The 19551-nt window shown below is 36.9% G+C and overlaps 1 pseudogene; it reads left to right on the top strand.

Moving 5' to 3' along the window:
- Positions 1–4063: 4063 nt before the first annotated feature.
- On the top strand, positions 4064–4426 carry LOC103739624 (annotated as a pseudogene).
- The last annotated feature ends 15125 nt before the right edge of the window (positions 4427–19551 follow it).

Here is a 19551-nt window from a genome sequence, read left to right on the forward strand (position 1 = left end):
AAAGACGATATTATAATGAAATAGCCATGAGAGCTGATGGAGATGCAAAAAGTTTTGAAAAATACTTGTAAACCAAGTTCAAGAACACTTTAAGATCATACACAGTTTTAAAAATGATCACACAATGGCAGACTTGATTTTACTCCAGTAATGCGATGTTGGCTCAATGTATGCAAATCAATAAATGCAATAGAAGACATAAATAAACTCAAAGATGGAAATCACATGATCATCTCAATAAATACAGAAAAGGCCTATGTCAAAGTTCACCACTTTTCATGATAAAAGTCATGAGGAAACTAGGAACAGAAGGAACATGTGTCATACATGAAAAACCCGTAGCCAACAGTCTTGGGGTTTTCTCTGAGATCTAAGACCTTTGCAGCCATGTGTATTTGGCTATGTTTACAGTACTATACATGAATTCCCTCCCATTGAGTGGGCATTAAATACAATTAGGTAGCTGTTGATTACTCCCAAGATAAAAGTGCCACTACTACAGCAATATATCATGCTGTGCAGGTCATTGATGGGGTTATTTGGCCTTGAAACTGATGTTGGACCATCAATTGATGTTTCCCCTTAGCACCTTGAGTAGTGCCTTCCAAAGCTATGATAGCTAGCCTTTGGAGGAAGCAACTTCCAGGTCAGATTCAGCTCCGTTGCTCCAAATCCTGTGTCCGAAGTATGTTCTGTCTTCAGAAATAGGCTCTTACCTACAAGGTCTTAGAGACAATCAAGGACTGTGGCAACAGCCTATGTAATTTAGGGAGTCTCTTGGACCACCCTGCCCAACTACTCAAAGGAAGGTTTCTCCTGTCTGGCACTGTTTCTTGTTATATGGCCTTTAGCTATACACATGGACTCATGGAAAGATATTGTATGTGTAATTTATCATTAGGTTGTTGGACTAATATGCTTCCCTCTGGTTTTTTACACTAGCTAGGCATTATTTATTTCTCTTCTCTCTCTCCCTGTCTCACTCTTCCACCATGACTTCTACATTTAAAGTGTCCCCATTTTCCCCATTTCTCCCTTGAAAATATCAGTCTCCTATGGTCCCACCTCTTTTGAGCTCTTTCCCTTTATTCCCAAAGTTCCTTGTATAACCCCCCACACACGCACACACATTGAAATACTCCCATTTTATCCATTCTCTCTTTGTGACACCTGTTTCCTACTGTTCTTCCCTCTCCTTCTTTCCCTTTACTTCCCTTTTTGTTATGAAAAGGAATGATAGCCAACATTATACTAAAGGGGGAAAGGAAGGAGACCAACAAGATGGAGTATAGGGAGGCATAGAGGAAGGAGATTTAAAAAGAACAAACTGAAAAAAGTGGAAAAAAAGAACAAAGTGTATTGACATGAAGTATGAAAATGCCATAATAAAACTCATCAGATCGTATGCTAACTTAAAAAATTAATTTTAAAATTAGGAGCCAAGGCTGTACTTCAGTTAGTAGACTGCTTGCCCAGCATGTATACTACCCTGAGTTCCAGCCACAGCACCACACAAAACCAGGAATGCTAGCACATATCTGTAATATGATTAATAACTTTCATAAAATTAGTCATCATCTACTATATTCCATAAAAAATCCAAAATATTGCTATAAAAACTTTTTTAAAACAAATTATTTTATTTTTTAATTATTTACTTATTTTTATGTGTTTTGCCTGTATGTATTTAAACGTACCCATGTGTGAAAACCCTTGGAGGTCAGAAGAGGATATCAAATCTCCTGGAGCATTTTATGGAGTTACAGACCATTATTAACCACAATGTGGAGGCTGAGAATCCAAGCCAGGTCCTCTGGAAGAGTAGCCAGTGTTATCTACTAAGTCATCTCCCCAGCTCATGAATTATTTTAAAGATTTTTAAAAAATAAATCAATCATTTTCTTTCTAGATTCTCTGAGTATATGAATAATCTTTTATTTTCTTTCTTCTGTTTATTTTATATACTAATCAGCCAACATATGAATAGCCCAATAGGCTTTATGTTATACTTTGTTTGTGCAAAGGCATGAACACGTAGAGAAAAGGCCTAAAGTGATAGCCAAGTCCCTAGCACAGACGAGTCACTCACTATATTTTTGCCAGATTTCTAAAGTTCTAGTAGAGAAAGGTTAAGGACTATTTATACAACATTCTTATTAAGCAGTCATGGCAAAATCAAGTCAAATTGGTTTGACCCAAACATTTTTCAAGTTTATGGTGATACAAAGTTGATACAGCTTCAGAGTTATGAGCAACCATTGAAAACAGAAATATTTCATTGATTTTTAGTGTAGAAGGTGCTATAAAATGAAAGAAACTCAAGGGATATTGCTCCTATTCTCTGAAGTACCAGACACTAAAAAAAAAAAAAAAATTTCAACCTTCAAAAGGAGTTTTGCTTCTAGAAAAAGAAACATAAGGAAACCGGAAGCTTAAATTCAATTGGAAAAAAATTACAGAGTCCAAAATGAACTTGTGGGAAATCACACTTCACTTTCAAGAGGAAATATTTTTAAAAGAAATGTAACATGCAAATTAGAATCCAATTTTCTGTGATTAAAAAAATGAATTGCAGTAAATAGATTTATATTTGAATATCAAATATGCTTTACTGTTTGAGAACCCTTGATTCTACATGCTTTTTTACTCTGCTTGATAAATTGCTGATTGCAAAGAAATGGCCATAGTATGTCATGATTAAATCCCCATGATGTAATTTTCACATTTATTACCAGAGTTCTGAGTATGTTGTTACATCAAGCTAATTAATCACAACCCTTCCTAGAGATCTATTATAAAATAAAACTGCCTGACCACTCACAGCTTTGTTGTGTAAAGATGGGGCCAGATACTGTGTCAGCAGAGTTATCAAAGAATCAGTTATAAAGAGAATTGCTCAAGTTACAAAACCATGCTGGTATTCTGAATGGAAGCTAGCAGTGTAACTGTGTGGGCTGAGATGCCAGTGATGGAGAGAGGTCAAGGCCACATTCAGTGGAGAGAGTAAGAACAGAGCTGTTTTACCAGAGGGTACGAGACAGAGCTAGAAAAAAAAACAGAAACCCAGAACAGCTATAACTGGGATTTAATCATTAGGATCAGTTAGAGATAGCCCTAAGACAGTTTTTGATGGGGCAGTCAATCTTTCAGCTGCTTTAAATGGCAGGATGACTGGCAGGGCTCAGTACAAGTTATACTACTTCCTCTGGATAGACTGAGGGTTCATCTCTGTGGTGATCAGATATAATCCTCTGAAGCACTAGATGTTCTAAACATGTAGTATTTTGTTTGTCCCTAAGGAACCTGGCCAGCCCCAAGGGCTACAGTTAGGCTTTCAAAGTCAGGTAGCTCACAAGGTGTTCAATGGCCTCCTCCCACACTCCTTTACAATTCCACATCCCCACTGGCAATCATAAACTAACATCTTCTCTGACTCATGATCGTATTTCCACCAGTACTTTTTTTCTGTGGAGAATGTTCTGTACTTGTTAAGTAGATTCTTTGAAGTTAATGGTCCTTTACTGTCAAACCACACAGATTTCAAATTCATTTGTTCTAAATTGGGCCCTCTTGATTTTTCTTATTTTGTCCTTGGATGTAGTTTTCCGTTGTCTTTTTACAGTGATGACAGAATTTTTGCTCTAGTGACAGTGTGGTGTGTTGGTTGAGTATAGACTCTGGATATAACGAAGCTGATACCTATGTTCAAATCCCACATTTGTCATTTACTCTGTATGTAACTTTGGGCAACGTTCTTAGCTTGTCTTCAATTTCATTTCTTCCTCTATCATTAAAAAAATAACAGATGTTGGGGGGCTTGGCACTGGAACACCATATTGTCACAGGACAGTAATGATGACACTGAAGATGTTTCACTGTTTGATGCAGAGAAGGAGACAATGAATAGAACAAGAAAATCCAATATCAGACATGCAGTGGCATCATTTTCCCACCTGGTCTTCCAAGTCAGTACAATTGTAGTCTACCAGAGAACTCACAAAGAATTGTGAGTTGCTTACCAGTAGCTTATTGCCTTTATGGTAACAATTATCTTCTAGTTGTCATGAGACTTTTGGGCAGTAATGTCACAGGTAGGCTAATGGTTGGCCTATGTTGGTGGAGCCATATTGATGAGGATGGAAAGAGACAGTGGGTGTTTGAATCCAGAAAGTCAGCTCCTCAAGTTAATAAAACCGTTTCAGAGGCTGAATCAAGAATCTTTTGCTTAGGACTTACCACCTGTTCAGTTCAGCGGATGATACTTGCCTTCAGTACATGCTTCTCCTTCAAAGTAAAGGGGTTGGCTGTGCTCATCATGGGTGTGGTGCTGCAAGGTGCCAACCTGTATGGTTATACCAGGTGTAAAGTGGGAAGTCGTAAGAACTTAACCTGTACAGTTACCTCACATCTCGGAAAGCAGTTTTAAGACTAAGCACTGGAGAGGATCAAGCTTCCTGAGTAAAGACCAACATGTGTTCTGAAACTCTGGGGAGCAACAGAAGAGATTCTTGCCTGTTTAGAGTTCAATCCATGGTGCAAAATAGAGTGTTGGGTTTGTTTTTCCACATAAGAACTTAATTTATAAAAAAAAAGAAAAGAAAAGAAAAGAAAAGAAAAGAAAAGAAAAGAAACCATGATTTTCATCTTAAACCATGTGGGGTTAGAAAATATAGAGGCATTAGAAACACTGCCAGAATTTGTTTTTTAAATGTATGTATCTATGCACAGTTATGTAGCACCAGTATATCCCAAATTTGTATGTTCATTACATATATAATAGATCTTTTTTGATCCAGAAAATGTAGGGAGAGGTTTTTCGTCTATCTCAAAATTCTGTGTGTTTACATAGTATTTCTGTTTTTGTAGGTAAGTTTAGATTCTGTGGTAAGGGTGAAGCCCTTTGGTTTATGCGTATTAGAAATAGTTGTTAATTTCAATGTGTTCTCTATGGTAAAAGTTTCTTATCTTGGACATATACAAGCAAGTAAAAAACAAATGTGGGCCAATAGTGTTAACTAGTTTCTAAAATTTTGTTTTTACTTTGTAACAGGTCAATCACCTAGGGTCCAATTACCATAAGTGGAATTGTTGTAGCTATGTGTAATGGATTGCTGCTGTTTTATTTAGTTTATGGAAGAGCTGCCAAATTTTACTTTGGAAACTGCCTGAAAGCTCCTCAGTGGTCTTTGGGCTATTAGAAGATTACCTTTTACCACTAAAAGAATATTATTCTTATGTAAAAATGAGAATAACCATTTAAATACTTGACATAACACATGCTTATAAAACATTGTGTGAATCTATTTTTTTTCTTGCTGCCATGGGTATATTGTAAATCATACATCTATATTAAGAATATTTCCTAAGACAAAGCAATGTATGTAACTAGAAGCTGAACCAATCTGTAAACTCTTGTAGGTATCTGAATCCCTTTGTGGGTACTGTAAATTTTGTTGAAATGTTTTAATTAGATTATGTTGTGAATATATTCTGTTCATTGTTAAAAACATTTTAAAGATATTTTATTTAATAAGTAAGCATCCTTATTAGGGTGGTAGTTTGGAAGGTACACTAATTTATATAAAACTGTTGTTTACAAATGTAACAGATATCTACCTTACAATTTTCATTGTTGCAAAGCATTTTATGCCTGGCATACTAGTACATGAGCTAAGACTCTTTTTCCATAAAAGGGCTCATTTCTAGACCCTCAAACAACCCTGAGCTGAAGTCCTGATCCTATTTCCTCTCTCTATCCCCATGATGAGCACTGTATTACATTCCCAGGTGACATTTATTCTATTATAGCCGAATTTGAAGCTAGAACTCTGGCAGATAGTATTACTTGACAACTTGACAGAAAGTAGAAAGGCTTGGGAGATGGGCCTTTGGGCATGTCTATGAGGGAGTATCTTGTTTGCATTAACTGATATGGGAAGACTCATGATTATTGTGGGCAGGACCATTCCCTGTGCAGTGGATTCTGGACTATAAAGAGTAGAGAAAGTGAACTAAGCAGTAGCTCTCTTCTTCTGACTATAGGCATAATGCAGACAGCTGCTTCAAACTCTGCTGCCTTAACTTCCCTGCCACCATGCACTATATGTTGAACTTTGAACTAAAATAAGTCATTTGCCCTTTAAGCTGTTTTGGTCAGAGTATTTTATCATGGCAACTGGTAAAGAAACCAAGACAACCAACACCAAACCTATTTCCCATCACGCTAAAGAAAGGGACCTTCAGTTTCTTAGCAACGGTAAAAGAAGTGACAGGAATAAGTTGCACAATATTCATTTAATATAAGAAAACAGGACAGCTCACCTTTTGCAATCCTCACGCTGGCTCTTTGTCTAAGCTATTCTGCTTCTCACAGATTTGTCTATATTTCTTCTTTATGGGCAGACTCTGTCCAATGCTAGACCATTTCCAGACAGAAAGTAGAAATACAACATTCCTACATCGTTCTTACTGAGCATCTGTGTGATGAACAAAACAATTCTGACAAGAGATTAGAGAAGAGACGAAAGCTTGGAAATATCATGAAGAAGCTAATTTCTTTCTGAAGTACAAATATCATGTGCTCTGATCTTGTTTCGGATCTTCATTACTACTCTGCTGTTTCATTTTTGAATACAATGCATGAGGGAATTAGCTACCTTTGGTGATCCAATGATTAAATTTTTCAATTCTGAGGGTCAAGCAGGGATGTTTTTATCCATCAAAAAAGGTTCAATTGATACCATCAGTAAGTGACAATATTTTAGTTTTTATATTTTTATTCTATGATATTATTCTACTTCAAGTTATTATTCTTCACTATTATAGGACATATAAACACTTCCCAATTACCTTAAGAATTGATTCTCTATAAAGACATTTTATGAGCTGAATCTTGTTCTCTAAAACTTCATAATGAAACGCTAATCTTCTGTCCCTCAAAGTATGTCTGTATCTGGAGATAGGGCCTTTAAAGGGAGAGGATTAAGTGAGACTATAAGAACGAGCTCTAATCTATTCTGCTTGCTGTCACAATATGGAGAGGAAACTTTCAGGGTCCAGAGATGCACCTGCAGAAATAGAAGACCATGTAAAGAGGCCGCAATACAGTTGTGGGAACCTTAGAGGAAGGTACCCCTGCTGACATCCTGACATCTAGTCTCCAGTACTATAAAACAGCAATATTCTGTTCTTTAAGCCTACAGTATTTTGTCATAGCTGTCCAGGAAAACAAACACCCACCCCATTCCTAGAAACTGTCAATTCTCTACCAATTTCAGTTGATCAGCCAAGCTCTATTTCAGTCCATCCCTGAATTTTTCAACCTGGTTGCTCAGTCTCCAAATCCAAATAATCTCCCAGCAGGATATAAATGTCAATGTTTGCCAACCAAGCAATACTTCTGCAGCTCAGCTCCCACACTAGATGAGTCTTAAAGAATAAGTGAAGACCCTGATTTACTGAACTTTCTAAATGGTTCCTAGCAATCTAAAATCACCACATTCATCTAAGAAGACTGTGGTTAGAATTCCCTTTGTACACATTCCACTTCTGTTTTTATTTCTCCCTCAAGCTTACAGGTGGACATTGAGGGAACCCTCAGTGGAGCAAGGTCCATAGATTGTTTATAGCAGTCAGTGGCATCTGTATTCATTTTCTAAGGCTGATGCAACCGAGTGCCACAAGTTGCACAGCTTTAGACAACAGAAACTTGTTCTTTGAAATCTAGAGTCAGGAAGGAAGTGTTTTCTCTGGATGATCTAGAGGAGAAAATATTCCATGCTTACCAGAGTCTTTCCCCTTGGACAATAAACATGCTTGAATGTCTTCTCTAATGCAACCTTCCCTTGAACTGGCATCTATATTAGTCAATAGATGCAAAGACCCTTAGGAAGTCTTGAAGTGGCCCCTTAAATGGCATGCAGCTACTAGAAAGGATTCACTAGGACTTCCTCATTGCACACACCAAAGAGTTGTTTTAGTTTCTGTTTCCAAAAGATTTTCCCCATGCTAAGTTATAATTTGCTTCTTGAATTTTCAATGCTTGAATTCCTGCTTACTTAGCTCAGTCTCCCTCTATGCTGTTATCTGTTTTCAGTCATTATTTATTCTCTAAGTCATTCTTGCAAGCGGTATCTGATTAGTCACTTTCCTCATTGTTGACAAAAGCACAACAAAAGTCAGTTAAAGAATGAAAACAGGAAGAGCTTATACATAGCAACAAGAAAAAGAAAGCTCGTGGTATATAATAAAATGAATAGACCAAGAATTTCAGTGACCAGCAGTAATCAATAATCATATGAAAAAAGCATTCAGTTGAAGATCATGGGAACATAAATTAAAAACAGAAATTCCATTTCACACTATACCATTTTAGCATAATATTTATCCGAGGCAATTCCAACCATCACATGCATAAGAAACAGCATTAAGTTTTCCTATTAATACTCTCACTGCTAGTGAAAGTGTAAATTGGCTTAACCACTTAAAAATATTCTAGGGAAATTGATCAGGCACATATATAGTCTACCTACATTGGCCAATCCACAGCTGGATGTTTACCCAAAGTCCATAGAAATAGATGAGATGATACATCTCCATGCTCATTATAAAAGTTTCAATAACCCAAATGCCTGTCAACTCTGTATGAAACCCTAAGGGTTATAAAATATCCTCACAAGAGAATGCTAGTCCTTATGGTACAAAATTTCAATGTGTCTTGGTTTCTTTTCCTCCTGCTGTAATATAATACTCTAGAAAAAAATCTGCTTAAAGGTTTATTCTGGCTCACAGTTCATCACGCAGGAAAGCCAAGGTAGTAAGAGCTTTAAGCATCTGGTTGCATTATACTCACAGTCAAGAAATAAAGAGCAATAGAATTCATGCTGCTGCTCAGTTATCTTTTGCCATTTATACAGCCTAGTGTGCTCTGCCAAGGGAATGGTCCAGTGCTACAATTGAAATGGATCTTCCCATATCAATTAATCAAGATAATCCCCCACAGGCATGTTCATAGGCCCATCTCCCAGAAGATCCTAAATTCTATAAATTTAGTGATTGACATTAACCATCACACAAGGGAAATTCAAAAACATGCTATTTGTCAATTAAAACTCTTGAAGAGAGAGAAGGGAATGCAGTTAGAAGCCAATTAGGAGTGCCTAGGGTATGGGCAATGCTCTCTATTGTGACTTAAACTATATGCATATGATTCCATAGAATTCGTATGAAGGGTATATTTTTCAGTATTTGCTGTCACTCTCATAGTCACAGCCATTACCTGATTTCTAGCAACATATACATGTGCACACATTCTCGCCCCATGGCTTAACCAGGTCATTATATCATTTTCCATTGTCCAAAAAGTCATGTCCTTTGAAACTACTTTGATTTTCAGTGTATTATACCTCTTTCTCAGAATGCCTCTTCCTCTCCTTTGTTCACTGCTGGAGGTAAATGGCATTATCTTTTCAGAATTTTCTCACTTCCAACAGAGAGTGAGTCATTTCCTCTTCTGACTTAGCTCACTCTGCTTAGTTGTCTCCTCCTGCTTCCCTCAAATCCTGTGGCTTCTGCTCTGTCCCTTCCTGTCTATAAGTCCAGAACTATCAGATCATTTAAAATTTTTTTACTACAATTCTGGCAAACAGTAAGTGTTCATCAAAATACCCATTTTTTTTAATCAGCAGAATCTCACTATGTGACCCAGGCTGCCACTGCACTCACAATCCTCCTGCCCCAGCTTCCACAGTGCTAGGATTCCAAGCCTGTGCCACCCTGCCCAGCTTGAAAATATGTAATCTTCATGGAGAGAAATGAAAGTGCAAAACTTATTGTAATACCTGAAGCGTATTATCAACCTCTTTCGTGCACAATGACACAAAATCAACCTAATTACTAAGAAAAAAGGGAAAATACATGAGCAATATGCTTAACATTCTGAAAGATGATAACACAAAAAAATCAAATGTCAGAGACCACAATTCTTTGCCCCCCCCAAATGAGGAACTTAAGAGATAAATGATAATATTCTTACTCAAAAGGTAGAACCTTGAAAAGGTCAGAGGTCTAATACCGTCAAGCACACAATTATCTTTGTTAAATGACAGCCTCAGAATATTTTTAATGAAGATTCTGTTTTTCTGAGTACTAGAGACAGAAAAATTTAAAGCATACATAAAATCATGAATTCCCAAGAATCTCAGCAAAGTTGTAATCTAGTATCTGTGGGGAACCTCACTCCCATCTGAAGTAGAATATAACTTTACCAATACCCAAAAGCCACTGGTTGCCAGCAACGAAAGGAGGCATCCCAGAGAGACTCCACACACCTGCAGGAACATGGTTGGTTTCATTACAGAGAAAACTGAATAATTTCCCTGTAACATGGAAACAGGACATTTCTTAGTATTTGACTTCCATATTCTCAATTTTAAGCTAGGATATTATTTCAGCTATTGTACACATATAATTCAAAAAGTTGTCTTACAGAATAGATAGTAGACAAGATGAGGAGGAAAGAGTGGAAGGAACCTTTATATACTGCTGGTGGGAATGGAAATTAGTGCATCCATTATGGAAATCAATAAAAAGATTCACTGAAAAAAAAATGGAACTGCCATAGGATTACGCTCCACCACTCCTAGGTATGTACTGGCAGGACTCCAAGTCAGCAGACAGAGAGATGCCAGCATGTCTCTGTGGTCACACTTCACAATAGCCAAATCTTGGTACCAATCTAGATGCCCATCAACAGGTGAATGGATAAAGAAAACATGATATATATATATACAATGGAGTATCATTGACACCCCCCAAAAAATTGCATTTTATCATTTGCATGGAAATAGATGAAACAAGATCATCAGAGAGTGACAGTAAGCGAATATACACAAAGAAAATGACATAGATATATGAAAATATCAAAGCATCTATGTTGTATGTCAATTTTTTAAATAAAAAGAAATGAAGGATTTTTAAATTTCATTATAAGTAAAAATAAATTTCAAACCTGAAAATTTGCTATAGTGATTATGTTCATGTTAATGTGTATTTATATAATAACCATTAAAAACAGAAAGTCCCCTATTATTTCTGTAAGAGCACTATTTTAAAACACTCTTTTCATAGTAAACTATTAATTTGATATGTTTGTTTAAAAGCAATAGGCTTCATGGATTCCAATACTTTAAAACAGATATATCCTATGGGTTATAAGTACCTTTTATTCCATCCCTCTGGTAACATATTCCTACTTAATGTGAGCCATATCCTTCTATGCCGAACAATAATGAAAAGAGAAACCATAAATAAAGGTCTATTATTCTATACTGACTTCCTCAACACTTTCCAGTTGTAACTTTTTATCATGGAGTTTACTTGCTGTGGATCAAAATCAGGGGCACACTGTGGCTCATAACAGGAAATGTGCGTTTATGGGCACACATGGCATGAAAAAAACCTTGGAAAAATGAATGTTAGCTGTTCTTTGGGATTTCAGTCCATGAACACTAAAAAAAGTGCCTATCCTTGCTAAGACTTTTATAGCCTCTCAGTAGAAGCTAATAGTAGCCAGAGGGGACAAGCTTTATTTTTTTTAATAGAAGACATGAAAACAGGTCCACCAAACTCATAAACCAATTCTATTGAGATAATTAGGGACAAGTTTTAAATTTTTTAACTTCTTGTCAACAGGACCATTAGGGAATTTACCCAGGAAGATTTTCTCTTTTCTTTTCTATTATTTTTGTTTGCTTGCTTGCTCTCTTTATACTTATCTTCTGAGACTCGTAGACAGCAATTCAGTTTGATCCTCTAAATGTAAGCTACAGGATTAATTCTTAACAGTTGTTCTAGAATGCCCATAACAGCTGTAGCCATAAGCAATTGATGTAACTACTCATGTAATCAACCTGTCTCAAACTTGCACTAGAATGACTCCTTGAGACCTGACATATAAAACAACCTGCTTCAGTGCTGCGCAGTGGTGTACTGGCACTCAAGCAAATGGGATACGGGCTCCCCCATGGATCATTGAGCACTGTGACCCCAAAAACTATTCCAGAGCTACAAACAGCATCCTAAGCCCAGCATGCCACAGACACATTAAAAGAATGTCCTAGAGGCTGAGCAAACCAGACATAACAAACCCTTCCTCAATATTATACAACATCTACTAGAGTTTTAGGCAAGTTGCCCTTGCCTGATCAATAGTGAATGTCTGTGCACATTAGGACAAAAAAATGCTGAAATGTGAAAAATACTAAAAATTTGACATATTATGACTTCATCAAAATTAAGTGTTAAGTGTTAGATTAATTGGTTCTTTCTTATGAAAAATTTACAGAAGAGAACCAGTGTGTTTATTTTCATCCAAGAGAACTATTTTTCTCCTCTAATCAAAAAACTGCAGGCAATTACATATGAATTCATGCTAAATGAGTCAACCCCACAAATATTTAGACTATCACAGATACCTTTTATACCTGCTGCATTGTAAAACACAAACAAGATTTTTACAAGTTCGGATAATAAACTAAATTATAAGACAATGCCAACTTCGTATGAGAAATTTAAAATGCATTTTTCCTCACTATCTTTGTTATATAAGAATCTATAAAAAATAAACTGAGCAAAAAATGGTGCTTCATTAGCTTTATTTGAGGAATTTGTCTTAGTTTTTCTGGAAATGTGCATAAACATCAAATATATTTTCATGTTATTTATAGTTCATGGTTGCCTGACTTCCACTTTGAAAAAGATAGATAACCAGGGGTCACACATCTTTAATCCCAGCACTCAGGAGGCAGAGGCAAGTAGATGTCTGTGAGATCGAGGCCAGACTGGTGCACATAACAAGTTATAGGCCAGTTGGAACTACAGGGAGACCCTGTCTCAAAAAGAAGAAGGTGGAGAAGCAATTAAGTGGACACTGATAAACTATGGATATCAACCTGTTGACCTCCATATGTGGGCCTGTATATGTGCACACATATATACCACACACAGCACAAGCTTGCAACCAAGACTGACAACCTGAACTCCATACCTAGAACACACAAAATGGAAAGAAACAATCTTGAAAGTTTTTCAACTGTGGCATAAACATACACACACACACATACACACACACACACACACACACTAAGTTTTAAAGAAATAGTTTTTAAATTTTTTTTTAATTATTGAACCGTTTGCAATTTTATACAACAGTTCTTAATCAAATTTAGACCCCCTCCCCCATCTATGCCTCCCCATTTCCCCACTAGACCTCATGTATTCTACATTAAATCCTATACAGTCAAGCAGAGAAACAGGTTTTTCTTTTTATCTGAAGAGGGGGGTGGTGGGAGATGAGGAAGAAGGAGAAGGAGAAGAAGGCAAAGAAGAGGAAGAGGGAAGCAAGAGAGGAGAGGAGGGGGGGAAGATGAGAAGACAGTGGCTGACTAGCCAGGAGTATAGGGATGTTTGGCATAAGCAGTAGATTTTCTTGCAATTTTGTTTGTCTCATATATCCCATATTTGGACATGGAAGTTAACCCAGAAATATCAATGGAAAGAATCAGAAACAAGGCCCCCAAAAACCTTTTTCTTTCCAGGCAAAGCATCTGAAAAGTGGAAGCTAAGCAAGAAAGAAGTCTTTTTGATCAAAATTGTTTTACTGCAAGCAAAACACAGAAGAAACTCACCTGCAAGGTGTACATTCCCACCGCCACCCAATGGTGATGTTATATTCTTTTTCTTGTGCTGCCACGTGTCACAGGAGACCAAGTACCAAGTCAAGACTTCCTTCTTCATCTAACACCAGTGAAGCCTGTCCTGCCTTACCCTTCCCCAGCAACAAAACACTCCTGCCCACCCAGTGTGATATCAGATAGAGCTGTTAAAGAACGAGAAATGCTACACTGTCCAGTAACAAGAAAGAGACTCTTCCCCATCCCACCTCAAACCTCAAGTCAGTGGAGGCCATGGTCTCTGGACCTCCACCACAACCAAGAGTGGCAAGGTAGTAATCTGCTAGAGTGATGCCAAAAAAGTCAGGCAAAATACAAGACTAACAGAACTTAAACTTCTATAACATATTACCCCAAATGTCCAAAATCCAATAGAAAACACTAAGACATGGCTAAATCAGAACTTGTACAAACAATAAAATCAATAGAGGTTAATTCTGAGATGACAGAGATGCTAAAATTGCATGACAACGTTTTTATCCAATCATCATAAAAATATTTAAAGAAACAATTTGAGAACGAAAAAACAAGCAACAGTCAAAATTTAAAATTCATTGAATAGGCCCAGTTGTAGATTGGGAGGAACGGAAGACAGGATCAATGAACATGAAAGATGAGGTCCTTCCCACCCAACAGCAGACATAAAATGAACAGGGATGTGGAGAAGAACAGAGCCTCAGGGGCTTATGAGCCTCTAAGAAAATGCCTGGCATTCATGTCATCAGGGTGGCAGAAAAAGGGAAATCGTTTGGGGCTGGGATGAAATAAGTGGTGACTAAAAGTTTTCTGATTTAGAATTCCGTAAACTCTTTGCTCTTTCATGACAAATAAGTGATCAGACTATATTATACCAATTCTACTTGTTTCTGTTACCATTTACCTTAGCTTGTCTTAGAACTTTTTTTTTACAACTGCAATGAACATTTATTAAGCCCACACAAGGTAAAGACAGAGCTCAGAAATTCCTGTCCATTGTGGACAATACACAACAGCCTTCATCCAGGACTGTTTCCTTACTCTTTCTCCTCAGTTGGATCCCACACTTGCATCATTTTCTACAATTGTGTAATAGTGCTGGGCTTGTTCCAAAGATGAAGTCTTCTCATAAAATTGTGGATATCACACTGAAGTCACAGTTAAAGGAAACTTTGCTTCATTTTAAAGATACAGTGAGAACTTATTTCTGTCTTCTAGTCAGAAATTTTACCCACGAAGATTTCTATCTAGAATGTATTGTAATGATCTGTGGCTTCACGCAATTCTTCCAGAAAGCTGGAGGTGACTGTCTCAACATCAGCAGAGGGCACAGAAGTCTGTGTGCTCTCCGCATTCATGGTTGACAATAGGTGTGTGGTCTGGTCTAGGTCAGTGGTTGAATCTCTATCCATGTCAACTTCTGGACCAGCTGTGAATACAACTTCATGAGAAATTTCTGGATTAATAGTCACTTCTATTAGTTCACTAGTTGATTTTGGTAGCTCACTAGCTGATTCCACTTGGTCACTAGTTGATTCTGGTAAGATATCATGAGTTAGGACTAGTAAGTCACTAGTTTAATCTAGCGGTTCATTGCTGGTTGAGTTTAGTATATCATTTGTTGATTCCAGGAGGTCATCACTGATTGATTCTGGAAGGTCGTGGATTGAGTCTAATGAACTATAACTGATTGAATCTAGTAGGAAACTGGTTGATTCTGGTAGATTTTCACTAGTTGATTCTAGCAGGTCAGTAGTGAACTCAAAGGGTGGACTGGGGAAAGCCACAGCCAAGACATGTAAGGCAGAGAGCATCAAGACCTTTGCAGAACATGGTACCTTGGTGAAGGTGGGGGTGGCAAGTGAGCAGGTAGAAGGAAGGAGAACTTAGAACATTTTTGTGATAGTTTTTTCTCACCATTTACAGTCATTCAAGATAACATATTTATGAACATAAGGAAATACATTATTGACAGTCAGTAATATACTAATAGGCATCTAAATTAATTTGGAGGCAGAAAAAATGAAAGCAACACAATGCAGAAGTGATTGTCTAGATGTAGTATGATTTGATATATATCAAAGAAAAGCACAAGTCAAACCAGACAAAAATCCAGCATAGAAGGGGAAATGTGTGAGAAACCCCACACTCAGCTGAGAAACTATTGGCAACCGATGTCTACTGGGAGAGAGAGTTGGTTTTCTTTAAGGGAGTGATGCTAGATAGGTTGACCAGGCTCCAACAGATGGACTCAACACCAAGAGACATTTGGGAACAGAAACTTGACTCAAAAGGCCTTAACATATATGACAGAGTGCATGAAAACCGAACTGATGGCAGGGTGTTATAAGGGACTACAGATTGGGGAACGGGTCTAAATATGATCAAGATATATGAAATTCGCAAAAAAATCAATAAAAACTTAAAACTTGCTTAAAGATTAGAAAATTAAATTCTTTTTAACAGTAAAGAAAGGAAAATTTAATGCAAAAATTTGCTTCTACATTAGCAAATGTTTTAGGGCCTTTGCCATTCTGGTTGCTATATGTTGGAGGTTGTCATAGCTTATCAAGAGGAAAATGGTAAACCACTAACGATAAAATAAATGCTCAAAAGACAGTACTTCCTGATTCTTTCTTACTTGCCAAATACTGTTTGAAGCACTTGGATTAGTTCCTTTAATCTTGATGGCAACTTTATAACATATTATTATTATTCCCATTTTCTGAATGAATAAAGTGAAGCTAAGGGCACTTAAGGATCTTGCCAATAATAATGTCCCTATAAAATGGAAGATCCAATAATTCATGTAAACTAGCTCCAATAAGTTTTACTCTGTCTTGAAAGGATGAACATAGAGCATTGAAGAGCATTTTTAAAAAAGAACACTTTACTAGTAAAGTCATAACAAAATTAATGTATCAGTTTTAACAAATAACTAAAATAACATTACCAGGAGTTTTAGATCAAGTTAATTGAAAAACACTTTAAAATAACTTAAATCAAATATCTGCTACAAAACTACAAAATATCAAATAGTTTTTTAAAAAGGCTTTCTTATCTTTCCCCTTCAATTCTTAGCTGCTGAAATATATGAGAAACTTAGATTATAACAAAGAAATAACACTGAATGTAAGAGCTCCCAGAATAATAGTTAATTATTTCTAAAGTGCTGAGGGAAATTGGCAGAGGAACTCTTTTTCATAAGAAGTATTGTTGGTAATTACAGAATTCACCTCAAATGACAGTTGCCACCATTCTGTTAGCAGAACGATTTATTCTAAGTGTTTAAATATTCAGAAGCATTACACATTAAAGAGATATCACAGTGTCACAACATACTACTCCACAGAGATGCCCTTGATGAAATATGACAGGGTAAGATTATTTTCCAAACATCAGTATTAAGTCCTACATAGTTTAGTAATTCATGGGTTTATAACTCTCCACATAGAATTTCTTTTTATCCTCTAGTCCATAGAAATATGTGCATGAGTAATGGAAACTGAATATGCTATATTTCTGAGCTACATCTTCCTTTAACTAGGATAATTTTGGAGGAGGGGCTTTATTTAAAATAATAACATGCCACACAGTTAAATGTAAGATGCCACCCAGCAACTAACAGAAAAATTGGGGCATTTCCCAAGCCATCAACTCTCAGTGTCAGAGGGTTCTTTATTTTCTGTGTAAGATCAATAGCATGTGCACAGGATTTATTGAACTACATGTCTATTTTCTAAAGAGATGCAGCAAGAATAAGAATAAATCTTCAGAACAAACTATAATATGCTTCACTAAGTCAGAGGAGCAACACTGATTCATCTGTGTTATGATTTGGTTATTGGCATGCCTTGTGGGATGAATATTCAAAAATTGTTTTGTCCAAGCACAAAGTGAAAACTAATGGTGGCAATGTTGACTTATCAGCAATGAATAATTTGGTAAGACATCTGTTTATTCCAGAAACGTTTATTGTACACTTTCTCTGTGTGCTAGGCAGTTCTTTTCCAGCAGAGTAAAGATAAGCAATTAGAAAAAAAATTAATACCATGACAAGCTCTATGGGAAAATATATATAACAAAGTACCATTGGAATGAGGATAAAGAAAAGAGCACTCTCCTGAGTTGCAAAAAAAGCAATAATGAAGAGCAGACATTTGATATTTGCCTTATGGAAACCTGCTAATTAAAGAAATTACAGAAGAGAAGTATTTTGGCAGGTAGGATAATGTGACAAATGGCATAAAGGTGTTAACATCATCTTTAGAGTATTTTTAGGATTTCAAATGAAAGTAGAATGACCACAGAGCTTCGGAATCAGGAAAGAGGATGGAGATGTAAACAGTAACATGGGTCTTAGGCAAATAAGAAATGAAACCTGAGTACATGGCTGAGTGATTCAAAATCAGTCCTTTTCACAGATGTTGGAAAATCCATGCAGAACAATATAAATCACGGGCCTTAAAGCTGCAGTCCATGAGTCAAATAGGACCCACTGCAGGCTCTTCTGCAACCTATGAGCTAAGAATGTTTCAAACATTTTCAAAACAATGCAAAGAATGCAAAATGCAAAGAATGATACTTCATCTCACCCCCAAATACATGAAATTCTATTTTTTTAACTAAAAACTGTTTCTGTGCCTGTACATATATGTGTGTATGTATGTATGTATGTATGTATGTATATATGTATGTATGTATGTATTATGTGTTATGGGGGAGCATATGTATGTCAGAGTGTGCATGTGGAGATCAGACGACAACTTTCAAGAGTAGGTTCTCACCTTCCACCCTGTTTCTGTTGCTTCACTGAATACTCCAGAAGCTGGCCTCTAAGCTTCCAAGCCAATTCTTTCTCTACCTCCCATTTTACCTTTCAAGTAGTAGGGTTACAGATGAGTGCTACCACATCCAGTTTTTATGTGGCTTCTGGGGATTCAAACTCAGGTTGTGAGGCTTCTGAGGCAAGCAGCTTTACCCAGTGAGCCATCTTCCTGGCCACAAAACTTTAAGATCCATACTTAAGGTATCATTGGAATATAGGCACCCCCATTGTTTGTGGATTGTCCATGGTTGCTTGCTGGTTACAACAACAGAGTTAGATAGCTGTAGCAGAGACTGTAGGAACACAAAGTCTGTGCTATTTACATCTGTCACTTCATGAAAGACAGCATGAACCAGAAAAAAAGATGAAATCATAAACACACATATGATCAAGCCACTGCAGACAGGCCAGCTAAGGAGAGTCCATTCAATGGGAAGTGGCATGAGGTAAGTGGCATGATGGGTAACATAGAAGTGAGTATTTGGGACTTCTAAGTGGTGTAGTCAACAGGGCTTCTTGATAGACTAATCAGAAAAGATGAGGAAAGAACATAATCAAGAATGACAACAAGATCTTATGGTGATGTTCTGGAAAACAAATGAGGAGACAGCAAGACACTGTCAGAGGTAAAGAGGAAAAAGCAAGAACCTTCAATTTTGCATGTTTAGTGCAGAGTATCTGTGGGGCATCTTATTGGCCAGGCTCATTAGCCTTGCCCACTCCTCTTTCTGTCAGAAAAGCATGCCTCTTCTTGAAGTGTCAGCTTAGCTCAAGTTTGTATGATGTCTCAATCAACAAAATTGAGTATTTCCACTTATCTCCCCACAAATCAAGGGGTCTGTATATGATGGTTAGTTTTAACTGTCAACCTGACACCACTGAGAATCACCTAGGAAGAAAGTCTTTTTTATTATTTTCCATTATACCCTTTAACCCCTCCCTTTACACCACTGCATTCTATTCCCTATGGCCCCTTATTAATTTTCTGACCTTTATGGACATTCCAAATAAAACACA

The sequence above is a fragment of the Nannospalax galili genome, unplaced genomic scaffold (assembly GCF_000622305.1).
Source record: "Nannospalax galili isolate Female #2095 unplaced genomic scaffold, S.galili_v1.0 scaffold819, whole genome shotgun sequence".
NCBI lineage: Eukaryota > Metazoa > Chordata > Mammalia > Rodentia > Spalacidae > Nannospalax > Nannospalax galili.